At 36.6% G+C, this 14,014-nt stretch overlaps 1 protein-coding gene across 5 annotated transcripts in view; it reads right to left on the reverse strand.

Moving 5' to 3' along the window:
- The window catches only part of LOC149536119 (V-type proton ATPase subunit G-like), a 39,084-nt gene that overhangs the window by 24,536 nt on the left and 534 nt on the right, over positions 1 to 14,014 (reverse strand). The gene's annotated exons all lie outside the window — the stretch shown is intronic.

Below are 14,014 nucleotides of genomic sequence, written 5' to 3' on the forward strand. Positions count from 1 at the left end.
TGCAAAATATGATATGAGGATTGTGTGTAGATGAGAAGTGTGGAGTCGCATAGTCAAAGAGGTCCTTCCATTTCCCAAGCAGCATATACCAAAAGGAGGATTTTAATTTCGTTGCTACCATCAAAGAATGAATTTAAAATGCATTGCAATTTGATGGGTTTGGCAGTTTTGTTTCCGAGGATTACCCTTTGGAATGTAATCAAAAGGGGGCATGGGTGGACTCTGTTGTGAATCGAATCTCAGAACACATGCTAACCAATTCCATGGCAGAAATTCTTCTCACAATGCCCTAGTCATTTTCCGCTTCGTCCAATTCTCAAATCTCCAATGCAGTTCAATCTCGAGGTGTGATGAACAAGGCACTAAGTCCTTGGAAGAGGGGTAGCAAGGATTTTGAAGGCCAAGATCATCAATATCAAGGGCAAAGGGTGTCGAATTCGCAGTTTGTTAGGGATTTTGGAGCTTCCCAAAATATCGAAAATAGCAATCATGCATATACCAAAGATAGAATACGGATGAATCTTTGTGCTAATCTGAAATGATCTCCATCAACCAAGTTTGTGCATGTTGGACAGAGATGACTTGCAATTGAACAAGAAAGGGGGTTGGTACGATGAAAGTTGCAAGATTTTCATTGTGAAGGGAGGTATCGAATGGGGAAAACGTGAAGTGAATTCGAGAAACGTCAAAGGAAGAATGTCCCTGAACAAAGATGAATATGAATGACTCCTACTGCCAGTCTCAATTGAATTCTTTTAGACGGTTATGTAAGTGTAAGAAAAGCACTACCATACATAGGTATGACGTGTTTGGGGCGAAACTCTTGCGCAGGTCACACATTGGGTTTGTGTGACATTCAGTTTTCTCGGGTCTTAATTTACGACTAACATACTCAAAGAAATACAATTAATGCTTCATTTTCATAGGAAGACAGTTAAATCAATTTCGTTCATATGAAAGAGATTGACGGTTAAAATCAGTTAAACAAAATTTCTTAACTAAGAACTTAAAACATCATCAATGAATTACTATAGAAATTAAAAACCACATACCATGGAATTTAAAATCAGAAATCATTGTAGGGATGCTTCTGCAACCACCCAAGTTAGTCCACAAGTACCACTATAACAATATCAAATAACAACTTCCATCCAATACAGCTATATTGAAATCAAATGACGATTATCATTAAATACCACTATATAAAATTAGGGCATCACATACCATTGTATCTATTAGGGCATCGATTACCATTGGATCATTTAGGGCTTCAGATACCACTGTATCACTTAGGGCTTCAATTACCACTAGATCATTTAGGGCATCAAATACCACTATATCAATCAGGGCTTCAGATAACACTGAATCAATTAGGGCTTCAGATACCACTGTATCATTTATTGCTTCAGATACCGCTAAATCAATTAGGACTTCAAATACCACTGTATCATTCATTTTCTTCCAATTTCTTAACTGTGGCAATAACATAAGATTAGAAGCTATGCTTATATTCGATAATCATATAAATGAAAAACAATCCATAAATCTATCTCTCGCATCTAGGTGTAAAATAATTGTAATGATGATAAAACTCAATTATTCTTACCTTAGTCTTGCGTATACATCATAAAAGTAAAAATACCTATTTTCGACAAACAATTGAATGTATAGCTTATCTTTGTCTGTTGTATGTCCGACAACTTGGAAGAGGTGAAACATTGTCGGGGGCTTAACCACCCAACCTCGGACCTTAACTTATTCCCCATACAATCTCCAACGAGAAAGGTCCTCCCTACCCGGAATTGAACTTGGAACATCTGTCATCTACTATGCATCCTGGTATCTAACCACACCACTAGATTTGACAGCAGGAGATTACAATAACTGGACCATGCATGAGCTATTAAATGATATTATTCTAGATATCATGTATCATATCTAACTTTTATTTACTAAGTCATTGCAGACTCCATCTCACCTCTTCACCCTTTTCCATGGCTATACAACCGGTGAATCTTAGGTGTTTGGAACTCAGAGCAATCGGCTCTGTCTATTGATTCCCAACAAATTCATGAATAACATATATGTTCTAGCTTATCACAATTTGTGATTTGAAAAGGATATTCTTAAAGATTGCAGAATTTATTGTTTTATAAATTAATTTAATCATATCTGATTTCTCTTCTGCGTTCTTGCAGATTCATTCCACCTCTTCACCATTTCATGGCTTTTTTGCTGGTGAATCCTAGGTGCCTGAAAGATTATGATCATTTTGTTTTATTTACACCTCTTCACCATTTCATGGCTTCATTGCAGGTGAATCCTAGGTGTTTGAGAATTTAAGAGCATTATGTTCTTTATGTCATGGATCAAGACTGCATGGTTAATGCCATTGATATTTGAATTAATGGTGATGGTTTATACAATCATTACAATACTCTACAGCTATCATTTTGACTTCTTAATGATGGTGGTAGTGTTCAATAATTAAAAGATCAGCAGGACTATATGGAAATCACAAGAACCATCAGCAAGTAATCATAATATAATCTCAGTTCTATTGTTTGTCTTTCTTATACCTAGCCGACTGTAATCAGACTTATAAATCAAAGATGATGGAAGTATAATTCATGACGGAAAGACAACAATAACTTGTTATGTATGCAATTGAGAATTGATTTGGAACTTGGCTTCCTACCATCCTCTAACCAGTACTCTTGCTCAGCTCAATACACCACCCAATCTCGATTATAGTATGGTTCGGATATTTGCAGGGTCTAGTGGAAAGTGAGAGATAATGGTGAAGACTTAGTGTAAACAAGCTGAATATGTGGTAAACGTAGCAGAAGAATGGTGAGTCAGCCTGAAATAATCCGACTCCTATCCCGGTTTGGAATGTATGGACTCAACTTGGATTGATATCTAAGGTCTTGGTACGGCTTCTCTTAAAGAACTAGTCGTGGCTTCATGGCTTCTATTGGTTTAAAAAGATTATAGCCAATTCAAATTTCAAATGTTTTAATTCGAATACCAAGTATTAAATCGATTTATCATGCCAAGTGTTAATCGGTTAAAAACAAAGAATATTAAAAAGGAAAAAAATAGAGTTGGAAGATTATAATTCGAATATTATTATAATTCGAATGTTATTATATTTCAAATATTATTATAATCTTATATTTATATATGTACATGTAAATATATTAATAGGCTGACATCATTTTATTATTATAATAAAATGGCGCCATCTCATTTTAATATCTATACGTACGTATATAGATATATCTATTATAATAATAAGGTGAAAGATCAAATTAAATCCTTTAAGGTACATTTTATATTTTAACTCAATTATTTATGTTTCTCAAATTATTTATTTAAATAGCTCATGCAAGTCCCACAGATGTATCATGTTTCAAGTCGCTAGGCCCTCAACCCATCTGCCCAGTGATGGTGGTGCTCCTGTCCCTAATTCTTTTCTGACAATGCTTCCACCCCTTCGACATGTTTCTCACAAGGAAATTCTCCGCAGTTAAATTATATTATCATAATAAATTATTTAATCATAAATAATCATAACGGTTAACCATCTTCTCAATTCCATGAATTCGTGATAAATGATCAACTAGCTTGTTATCTTCACTTGAAATTATAACAACTACCATCTTATCATTTCGCAAGATTATAACAAATTAAACTACCAACTGACTTCATGTGAACCTCAACGGCTATATTTCAAATTAGGTCAAATATTGGGATGTAACAGTTTGTCTTATTAAACACAATGTATTTCTTTTGTCCCACATTCTCCATATCATGGCCTTTTGATATCTTTATATAGACAAACGCACATATTTTAAATGTCTAAAGCTCGTGATTTAAAACCAGAGGTGCAAGTTGAACGTGGGCCCAGTGGGATGTCAACGTAGCAAAATTTTGACCAAGCCAACCCGTGAGAGGAAGATGATGTGGAAATTTTGACATACCAATGAGAAGGTACCACATGGCACACGGTTTGAGACAGATGACTGAGCAAGTTTGACATGTGTCGTCATGTCACAATGTCACGAATGATGTGGCAAATTCAAAAATTCATCACGACATCGCAATAGCCCGCCATGTGGCAAAGCGAGCTAGGTCAAGAGAGGATGAAGCAAATGTCGACATGTTGCGTGGATCAGATGGTTGTTGCAATGTCACAAAGGGAAGTTGTTCAAAGGATGACAATTGTGATATTGCGACATTGTGCCACGTGGCACGTGGACTGGGGTGGATCGAGCAATCAGAGTGCGCCATGTGGCAACGACATGGCAGGCGCCCAGGTGGATGTTGATGAACCAGTGATGTGGCAAATGATGCAGAACAAGCGGTCCTTTCAAATAGTGACACGTGCCACTTACTAGTCGGTTGACCAAGGTTTGACCAGATTTGATAAGTATGGAGGGAAAAACTATTTCGAACAGTTCCAAGATAATTATTAATATATCCTTTCATAAAAATACTCAATGTGCAAAATAATGAAAAGAAATATTAAACTGGCTTGCATTTTAATGTATAGTTTTGACTATATATTAAAAGGAGATATTTTCAAATTTTAAAGGGTCATGTTTCATTGTCCAAGCCTACAACTTCAAATGGATGCCAAGGGCATGAATGGAGGCCAAACATAGGACTACTATATACCGTTGGAGAGGTCTCGGAGCGTAGATTCCTTTTTTGCAGTCAAAACATGTGCAGGTCTTAATGGATGAAAGTTATTCTCAGATTTGTAAACCAAGACCATTCTTGACTAGTTTCCTTGATTCTTCCATAGCAGTTCAGAATCAATTTTCAACAAATAGTGATGTGGATTTGCTTTAACTTGGAGAGGGTCTTGTCATTAGTGTTATTTTTCTTCCTCATTCATTTAGTGGGCATTTTAGTAATGATTTTGTCAGCAAATTGGCTTTTCCTTCAAAGGGGTTTTCTCATCATTTTAGGGAGATATTTGACAAGTTTGTTGTGCCGAATGATGAGATTTTAATTGGTTTTCAGTTGGGGAGAGATGAGAGAGGCTTTGCAACAACAGCAGATGGAAAATGGAGGTGACATTTGGCATCCAAAGATCACATCTGACCATATTCACTTTCCTATATCTTCTTCTCTCTTCTCATTGTGCAGGGTTGGTTCCAATTGTTTTGAGCAAGTTCTCAAGCTGTGTTTCCACCATTCTTCAACATTTCTTGTTAATTCAGGATCTCTGATAGAAACAATAGATATAATTATTGATAGAATAGGCCAGACTCAGACTTACTTACCAATTTGATACTATGTACTATGTTCTTCTGAATGTGCAGATCTTTGAGACTGGGTAGTCACTGAGGGTAGACAAACTTGCTGTGATTAATATCTTGTTTGTTGATACAATCATTGACTGAACAATGATAAATGTCTTTATTTGCTGGAGTAATCGTCGAGACTAAGAATGCCTTGTAACTGATTTACAAACTACCGATAACTCCTTTGTTATATATGCAAAGTAGTATGTCTTCATAGAGACATGACTCTACATGGCCAACGGCCACATAGGGTCATGTCCCTATGTGGACATAGTAATAAACCTCAGATACCGATTCGTGCCAGTAGGGCCTGGCTTTTGCATCCGATGCGGACGGATGCAGGAAGCCTCTGGATGCGCTACGGGTGTTGCCCGGAAGCCACCCGCAAGCATCTGGATGTGGGTGGAAGCTTAGCTTCCACCCGCATCCGGATGCTTGCGGGTGGCTTCTGGGCAGCACCCCTATCAGCTTCCACCCGCATCCGGATGCCTGTGGGTGGCTTTCGGGTAGCACCCATAGGGCATCCGAGCACATCCGAGGGCATCCACGGGGCTTAGCCAGCAAAGCAATAAAATATAGTTTATTTTAACTTAAACTTCCATAACAACATGTGACTAAAAGCATTTTTAAAGTGTTTTTTCACAATAAAACCCTAAAATGACCCTAGAAGTCAACATTGAAGCATTCACAAGAGCCATTTTTAAAAAAAAATTGCACCTACAGCCACTCCTTCATTGTGAAGCTAAGTTCAGCATTTTCGACAAGGATTGATCGAAGAGGGAGAGATAGTTTTCTCAAAGAAGTTTAAACCATTCAAGGTAAGTGATCAATCCTTTTCTTGAGTATTTAGATTAAAAAAATTGAGTTTTTGATGATTTTTTTCAAATTTTTGAAGATTTTTTTAAAGTTTTTTTTCAAATTTTTGAAGATTTTTTTAAAGTTTTTTTTCAAATTTTTTTTTTTGAAAGATATGTAGAAGCAACTTTGGGTATCTATTTTAGTAGTTTTTCTCACTTCTTTCCACTTGTATGCATGATCATTGATGTTCATAGTTGTTAGGAACTAATTAAAATTTATTTATTTTCTTATAAAATAGGTTGCGAAAAACTAAGCAAGAATGGATTCCAGTGGTAGTGCTAGTCAAAGTTCAGTGGGGGGCCAAGGAGGGGAAGGGACTGATAATTTCAAAATTGATGTAGGTTCTCCTTTGTGGAGACATACAACACGGATATCGCAGGTTTCAGGAGGTGGCTCATACTATTGGAAGTGCAATTATTGTCAAAGTAACAAAGGAAAACCTTTCAATAGCTCATATTCCCGAGTGAAGCTTCATTTTATGGGCCCTGTTGACAAAGGATTTGGAATGTGCAAAGGCAAAAATGGTACTGGGATGACTAGCGCGGAAATACTTTCATTTGTAAGAGAACAAGAAGCTGCTGATGCATTGATCAATAGATCAAAAAAAAGCTACTATCAAGGTCCTTCCTCAAAGAGCAAGCCACAGACACCCACTGAACCAATTGCATCCTCCCAACACCCATTCTTGCAGGTACCTGTGCTAGGAGAGGATGAGGAAGAAGTGGAAATTTCAACCCGCAAAAGAGGCCCATTGGACACCGCATTTAAAATGGGGGCAAGAGACCGCGCTGATGAAGCTATTGCACGTTGCCTCTATGCGAATGGGCTTTCTTTCAACTTGGTGAGATCACCATATTGGAAGGAAATGGTGGTAGCAATCAAAGAATCACCTGCTGACTACACAAGCCCAAGCTATGAAAAGGTGCGTACAACTTTATTGCAACAAGAGAGGGCACATATAGAGAGAGACCTTCAACCAATCAAAAAATCTTGGAAAACTTCGGGTCTAACTATTGTGTCAGATGGTTGGAAGGATACAAGAAACCGGCCACTAATTAATGTGATTGCAATTTCCCCCAAAGGGGCAATGATTTTGAAGGCCATTGATTGTGAAGGGCAAGTGAAGGATTCGGAATTCATTTCCAGAATTCTCATTGAGGCCATCGAGATGGTGGGTAGTGAGAATGTGGTACAAGTGGTCACTGACAATGCCAAAAATTGCAGGGGTGCGGGTGCTTTAATTGAGAGTCGGTATGACCATTTTTTTGGACTCCATGCACTGTTCACTCCCTTAACTTGATCATGCAAAGGATTGGCACTGAAGTAGATTGGGTGAAGAAAATATATGAAGAGGGGGAGGACATACAAATGATTGTGACCAACCACCACATGTCACAATCCATTTTTAGAACATACTCAAAATTGGAGTTGCTGAAGGGAAATTAATTTTTTTAAATTACTAAGTTTCATGGTTTTGTAATTTAGTTAAAAATTAAAATTTATAATTATATTGTCAATTGACATATTGTTAACTTGCTTAGGTTGCTGAGACCCGTTTTGCATCTCATACAATTGTTATGAGACGACTCCTCAAGGCAAAAGATGCATTAAGTCAAATGGTCATCGGTCATCAATGGGGTGTATGGAAGACCTCAAATTCAGAAAGAGCACAAAGGATCAGGAATTTGATCTTGAATGAGAGTTGGTGGGCTCGTGTGGCATATGTATTGGATTTCACCGAGCCAATCATGACTATGCTCCGTTTTGCTGATACAGATACACCTTGCTTAGGGGATGTGTATGATGGCATAGACACCATGGTTGAGAAGGTAAAACATTCTATACAAGCACATGAGAGTGACCCCACACAATGTGAAGCCTTATGCAAAGAAGTGCAAGCAATTATCAACCATCGCTGGAATAAAGATGACTACCCCATTGCACCTCCTTGCATATGCCTTATCTCCTAGGTACTATAGTGAGGAGATAGCTGGTATGCCGGGTAGAGTTGCACCATTTGCAGATGAGGAGGTTGCTGAGGGGTGCCACAAAGCCCTTTCAAGACTCTTCCCACTGGAAGAAATGCATGAAAAAGTGAGGGAAGAATTTGGGTTGTTTGCTTCAGGGTTAAAGCATTCTCCATTTGCACTAAAGGACCAAAATAGAATGGGAGCTATCACATGGTGGTACATGTATGGTCAACCTTTCAAGCATCTTCAACCTCTTGCAATCAAAGTCCTATCACAAGTAAGTTTTTTATTTTGTTTTGTAAATTTGTTTTTAAATTTTATGTTTACACTTGCATTGTAGAATTTAGTGTTTCACACATTCTATAAAATTAATTTGCTTTTCATTTGTATGTTTTGTGACAACTATATAGGTTGCTAGTTCTTCTGCTGCTGAAAGGAATTGGAGTACATAGTCCTTTATCCATTCGGTGAAGCGCAACCAGTTAGGCTCCAAGAAAGCTGAGGACTTGGTCTTTGTCCACACCAACTTGTGTCTTTTGTCATGTAAGAATGATCATTACAAGGAAGGGGCAACAAAGCTTCGGGATGTAGCCCCTGAGTGTGCAGATTTGGGTGCAACACTTCATGATCTTGTTACAGTTGGAGACGGTGATGATGTTAGTGTGGCACGTAGTGCATCTAGCATAAGTGGAACCATGCTTGGTTCAAATGATCTTTCAGCAGTTGGAGATGACAATGAGAATGTGGATTTTCTTGCAAATCCCTATGATTCAGAGTCAAGACTCTGATTGATTGAATCTTCAAACTTCAATCATTTACCATGTTTTTAAATTTTATTTTGTTGGAATCTTGAACATGACCTATTTGAACTTATTGTTTAAGAGTCAAGACTAAACGCTAATGTTGGACAAGCACATATTGATATTAATATATGAATATCATATGAATTTTGAAATATCTTGAATTTTGTTTAAGGGTTCAGTGAACTGTTAAGTATCATAGATTCATAGTCATATTATGATTTATCAAATTTTTTTTTTTGTATATTTCTTGCATTTCTTTGCATATGTTTATATATATATATATATATATATATATATATATATATACACGTTTCCTCCCGCATCCGCATCCAAAAAAAAAAAAAAAAACCCCGCATCCCGTATCCGCTTCTGGAATCCGCTTCGGAATCCACATCTGAATCGGTAACTTAGTAATAAACCATAACCGATCATAATTCAGTGGTTAACAAATACATTAAGATGTCTTTCAACCGATAATCATTCGGTGCACTATTTAGTTTGTCTCTTCTTATAATAAGAGCCCGATAAGAGAAGGAATAACATTTATGAATAAACTTGTCTATATATATATATATATATATATATATATAATACTAATCAAGAATATAAGATGTAAAACAAATGTTCATGTAAATCATGAATACATATACTCAATATAATGAGTACTTCACTTTGATTGAAGCTACACTTCAACATTTCTCTTGTATGAACAATATATTGTACATTTCTTAGAGCAGATATATGGATCTATGTTAAGTCCTTTATTATTTTGTGAGTTTTATGAGTCAAGTATGCATTGTAAATGAAGAATAACAAAGTTTTAACGAAAATGATTTCAGATTTGGCTCTCTCCATCTGTGTATATTAGTAGGGTTTTGAAATGAATGAAACAAAGTTTCTTTTCCTTTTAGTGTCTTGTTGTGAGATACATACTCATTTGTCATTTGACTAAATGCTTGGTAAAGGTTATGGAACTGCTGATACTACATATGGGTCTAATTAGTAGGTTGAATTCAAATCACTGATATGAGATGTTGCAAAGCATTATTTCATAGATCTGGGTTACTTCATAAGTTTGCATTACATTGCTGCATTTCTTGTAAGTCTAATTGCCCAATAGATTAGGCACTGATCTCAGCCAGGAAATCACATGTTCTTGTTGTTTCATATCTGGTTCTTGCTGAAATCTTTTAAAATTAAAGTGACCATTTCCCTTTCCTGTTTGTAGAGCCGAAAGGAAGACCCCCACTTAGCTTGTGAGATTCTAGTTTGTGTGATTAGCTACTGCACATCCAGTTTGTTGCATAAATCTAAAAGAATCAGGGTATTATCTGTTTTGTTTAGATTCAGATCTATGTTCTTGCACTGGTGACATTGATGAATCTAAGGTCTACCCGCCTAGGTTTTGCAGAGCCTAAAGTGTAGAAGGATAGGTGCCTTATAGTTGACCCAAGTTCTATTCAAATGCATCAATCATAGGAATTAGCTACCCTTAGATATATTTTGTTTCAGCTTCATGGTTATTTAAACACTGTTAAATCAGGAGCCAACAGCTTCCTATATGAAGCAGGAAGCTTACACAAAATGGCTCAGATTAGATGAAGAGGCCAAGAGACTTGAAAACTTAAAAGCAGATATTGAGAAGATTCGAGATGGGATCTTAACCAAACAAATATCAAATGATTTGGTCAACAATATTCTGGAAAATCATGGAGCTCAAAGTAATGAAAATAAGAAGATACATAAAAATGGAACCATGGCATGCATAGAAACTCCTCAGAGATGCCTATTTTAGAAGAACGATTACATTGAGAACTCTTGTAGACTTGCAAGAATATGTAACCAACGCTACAGACTTATATGAAACCCTTGGCAGCTGCAGACATCAGGGTATATATATATATATATATATATATATATATATGACATCAATGTTCTTCTTGTCTTCGGATTACACCAAATTTTAACAAGCAAACAAAATTGTCTTCAAAAGGTTTTCCAACAGCATCGAATGATTAAATTTAACAATGAGGTTGGCACTAACTAAAACAATTGAAACCCATTACTACATATTAGATTGATATAGATGGTAGATTGAAAAAAACGAGCAAAATAAATTTGTCTCAGGCTCTTCATTAGCACTAGCTAAAGCTCAGTCGAGTCTAACTGTTGAAAAAATGGTCAAGAAGGTTGGTGAAAAGAAGAAGCAGGTCATGAAGAAAAAACCTACCAATTCTTCCTTCTCTAAGCTCATTGTAACATCTAAGAAAATCCAAGTAAGGATCCTAGAAACAAAGAGGAAGAAAAACCGGCACCAAAGTAGTTGAAGCTTGTGACACAAGCAAAAAATGTTCCCGATCCTGCAAAACAAAGTGTTGCTGACATGAAAACTGTGTTATTTGGGAGTTCTGCAGAGAAGTTAGATTCAGATCTGTTGCATTCACAAAGTCATGCTGGTATTAACACATCTTTACCTTCTCATCGTGTGAGGAGGACTTGCACAGCTTTAGCTTCCCGAGACGTATGTTTACAAGCCAGGATTGCAACCAGCATATGGACGCTCACTTTTCCCATTGAAACCTCTCATAATACAGAGGCAAAATCTAATCTTAGTTGTTTCTAACGACAGAAAAGCAAAGCATTCAAAACATGCGGCAGGAGATGAAACAACACTTTGTGCCCTTATAACATGATCTTCAATCCATTTTCTTTTAACGCCAGAGAAAATACAAAACCACCATCAGCACACAAGAAAGCCAGACCACAAAAAAGTAAAAAGGACAGCACAGTAAAACTGTCATAAGATACCTACTACAAGATTCCAAACAGAGTAAGACCCCACACGAGCATTCCTGCAATAGAGGAGCCGAGCGGATTAATAGAAAAAGCAAACCAAAATGTGTAATATTTAAATGGCAGAGAATACCCATGGCTTGCACCTGTGATTTTTCTGTTCTGCGCAGGAATAATGTTGTCCTTTCTGCTCAACAAAATGCACCAAAATGTCTAAACCAAAATCCTTCGTCCAAAACATATGAACTGCCAAAGGGATGACTTTTTGGGTAAATTGGATTGTACAAATGCTCATTTTGTTCCAAATCTGGATTTGATTTCCAATTCCACCTGTTGAGGTGGTAGTGTGAAATATGGAATTTGGAGATAACAGTATTTCACACACTTCTATTCACTTTTCATTATAATTTATTTTGGTTCCAAACATATGAACTGCTCAACAAAATGCACCAAAATGTCTAAACCAAAATCCTTCGTCCAAAACATATGAACTGCCAAAGGGATGACTTTTTGGGTAAATTGGATTGTACAAATGCTCATTTTGTTCCAAATCTGGATTTGATTTCCAATTCCACCTGTTGAGGTGGTAGTGTGAAATATGGAATTTGGAGATAACAGTATTTCACACACTTCTATTCACTTTTCATTATAATTTATTTTGGTTCCAAACATAGTAGTTTTCATTTTTGGATTTAGGCGATGCTAATTTCAGTCCAATTTTGGCAACCAAACGGGCCCTAATGGTTCAATTTCATGTATAAATATATACACCAAAATGATCTGTTCAGTATAGAAAGATATTATTTTAATAAGCAATTATTTTCTTAATATATCTTATAAATCTTTCGTGGAGATTAAGAATTCATTAATGTCAATATATTTTTGTCCACTTGCAAATTACAGGTTTTCCATCGAATACAAATACTATTCATAATGCTCGATATCCTGCCACCTAACATTGTTACAGCTTACTATAAGTTATCTACTGTTCTAAATTACAACTTTCCACCACAAGCAAAAGATTTCACTTAAACTCTGTCATCAACAAAACCAGTTAAAAATCTAAAGGTTGTGCAGATCTATTTTCTTGAAACCTGCACCACAAAGGACTTTGTATTGTGCTATTTTCTATAATCAACATTTGATTTTCTTCTACTGTACATGTACATCTTCTTCTGATTGTTACTAAAACAACCATAAATCGACCAATATAGATGTCACCACCAACACAATCAAGTTTTAATAGCATGAAACATTTACGATATTTGATCACTGTCAGCTAACTCGTTGCACCTCATTTGGTGCGAGAGCTAGGGATAATATATCTTTGACAGTTGTTGACAAGGGGCATAGAATGTTACCAGTATGACCCTAAGAATACCAAAAGAAAAGGTATGTCCTTGGATGTCTGGTGAGGATCAAGTCAGACCCTAAGTATCCTCTACCTAAAAGAAAACATCCAGCGAATAATAAAACAGATAAAACGTCCCTGGGAAATGTTCCTTTTGCATATCTAAAGCATTTAAAACAGTCGCAGAAACTAGGGGAGGCATCCCAGGGACCCTGCATGTAACTCAACAAAAAACACAAAATATGCAGAAATATTGAACAAAATTTGACTTGCAAAACAAAGGCTTGTGATCGGCGTAATTTTGATGTATAACAGCCCTTCGCCAGCTGGGTTAGTTGTGGGATAAATTCAGAGGCCCCAGTTTGCTCACGTTTCGCAAGTCAACACACAGATGTTACCAAAAAGGTATAAACACGGAATCGCAAATTTTTCTCTGCCTAAACTTTGCAGATTGTCTACCATATCTAACATGAAATTCTCTATTTTTTCCATCCACGACAAGGCATAAGACATTCAAAACGCAGATCTTAAATCTTGCACTCCCCGACTAGTTCCCAAAATTCCATTTGTTGGGTGACAGTTTTTTCCTAATTGGATGTTCTGAGACCAAATTTTAATAGAAAGACAACACAGATCAATGACTGAGGTATTTTAGCGCGGCTACATTCTCGAAATCAAACGCAATGCTTTCTACAGCTCTAGAAATGCAGTGGTCAATGACCAAGATGGTCATCGCCAATGGACAAAATTGAATATTCCTCGAAGATCCACTTGGCAATACAAATGGTTCAATGATTATTAGATCACTTCAATCTCATCATCGCATACAACTACGACATCCCTCGTTGTATACTCTATTTTGCAAATTAGAAAATGCCTGATCTTTCTGCAAAACCCTTTTATCTACAGAATTAAGGGAAT

The sequence above is a fragment of the Cupressus sempervirens genome, chromosome 10 (assembly GCF_028749045.1).
Source record: "Cupressus sempervirens isolate cs-2001-9-10 chromosome 10, ASM2874904v1, whole genome shotgun sequence".
In the NCBI taxonomy this organism is placed as follows: domain Eukaryota; kingdom Viridiplantae; phylum Streptophyta; class Pinopsida; order Cupressales; family Cupressaceae; genus Cupressus; species Cupressus sempervirens.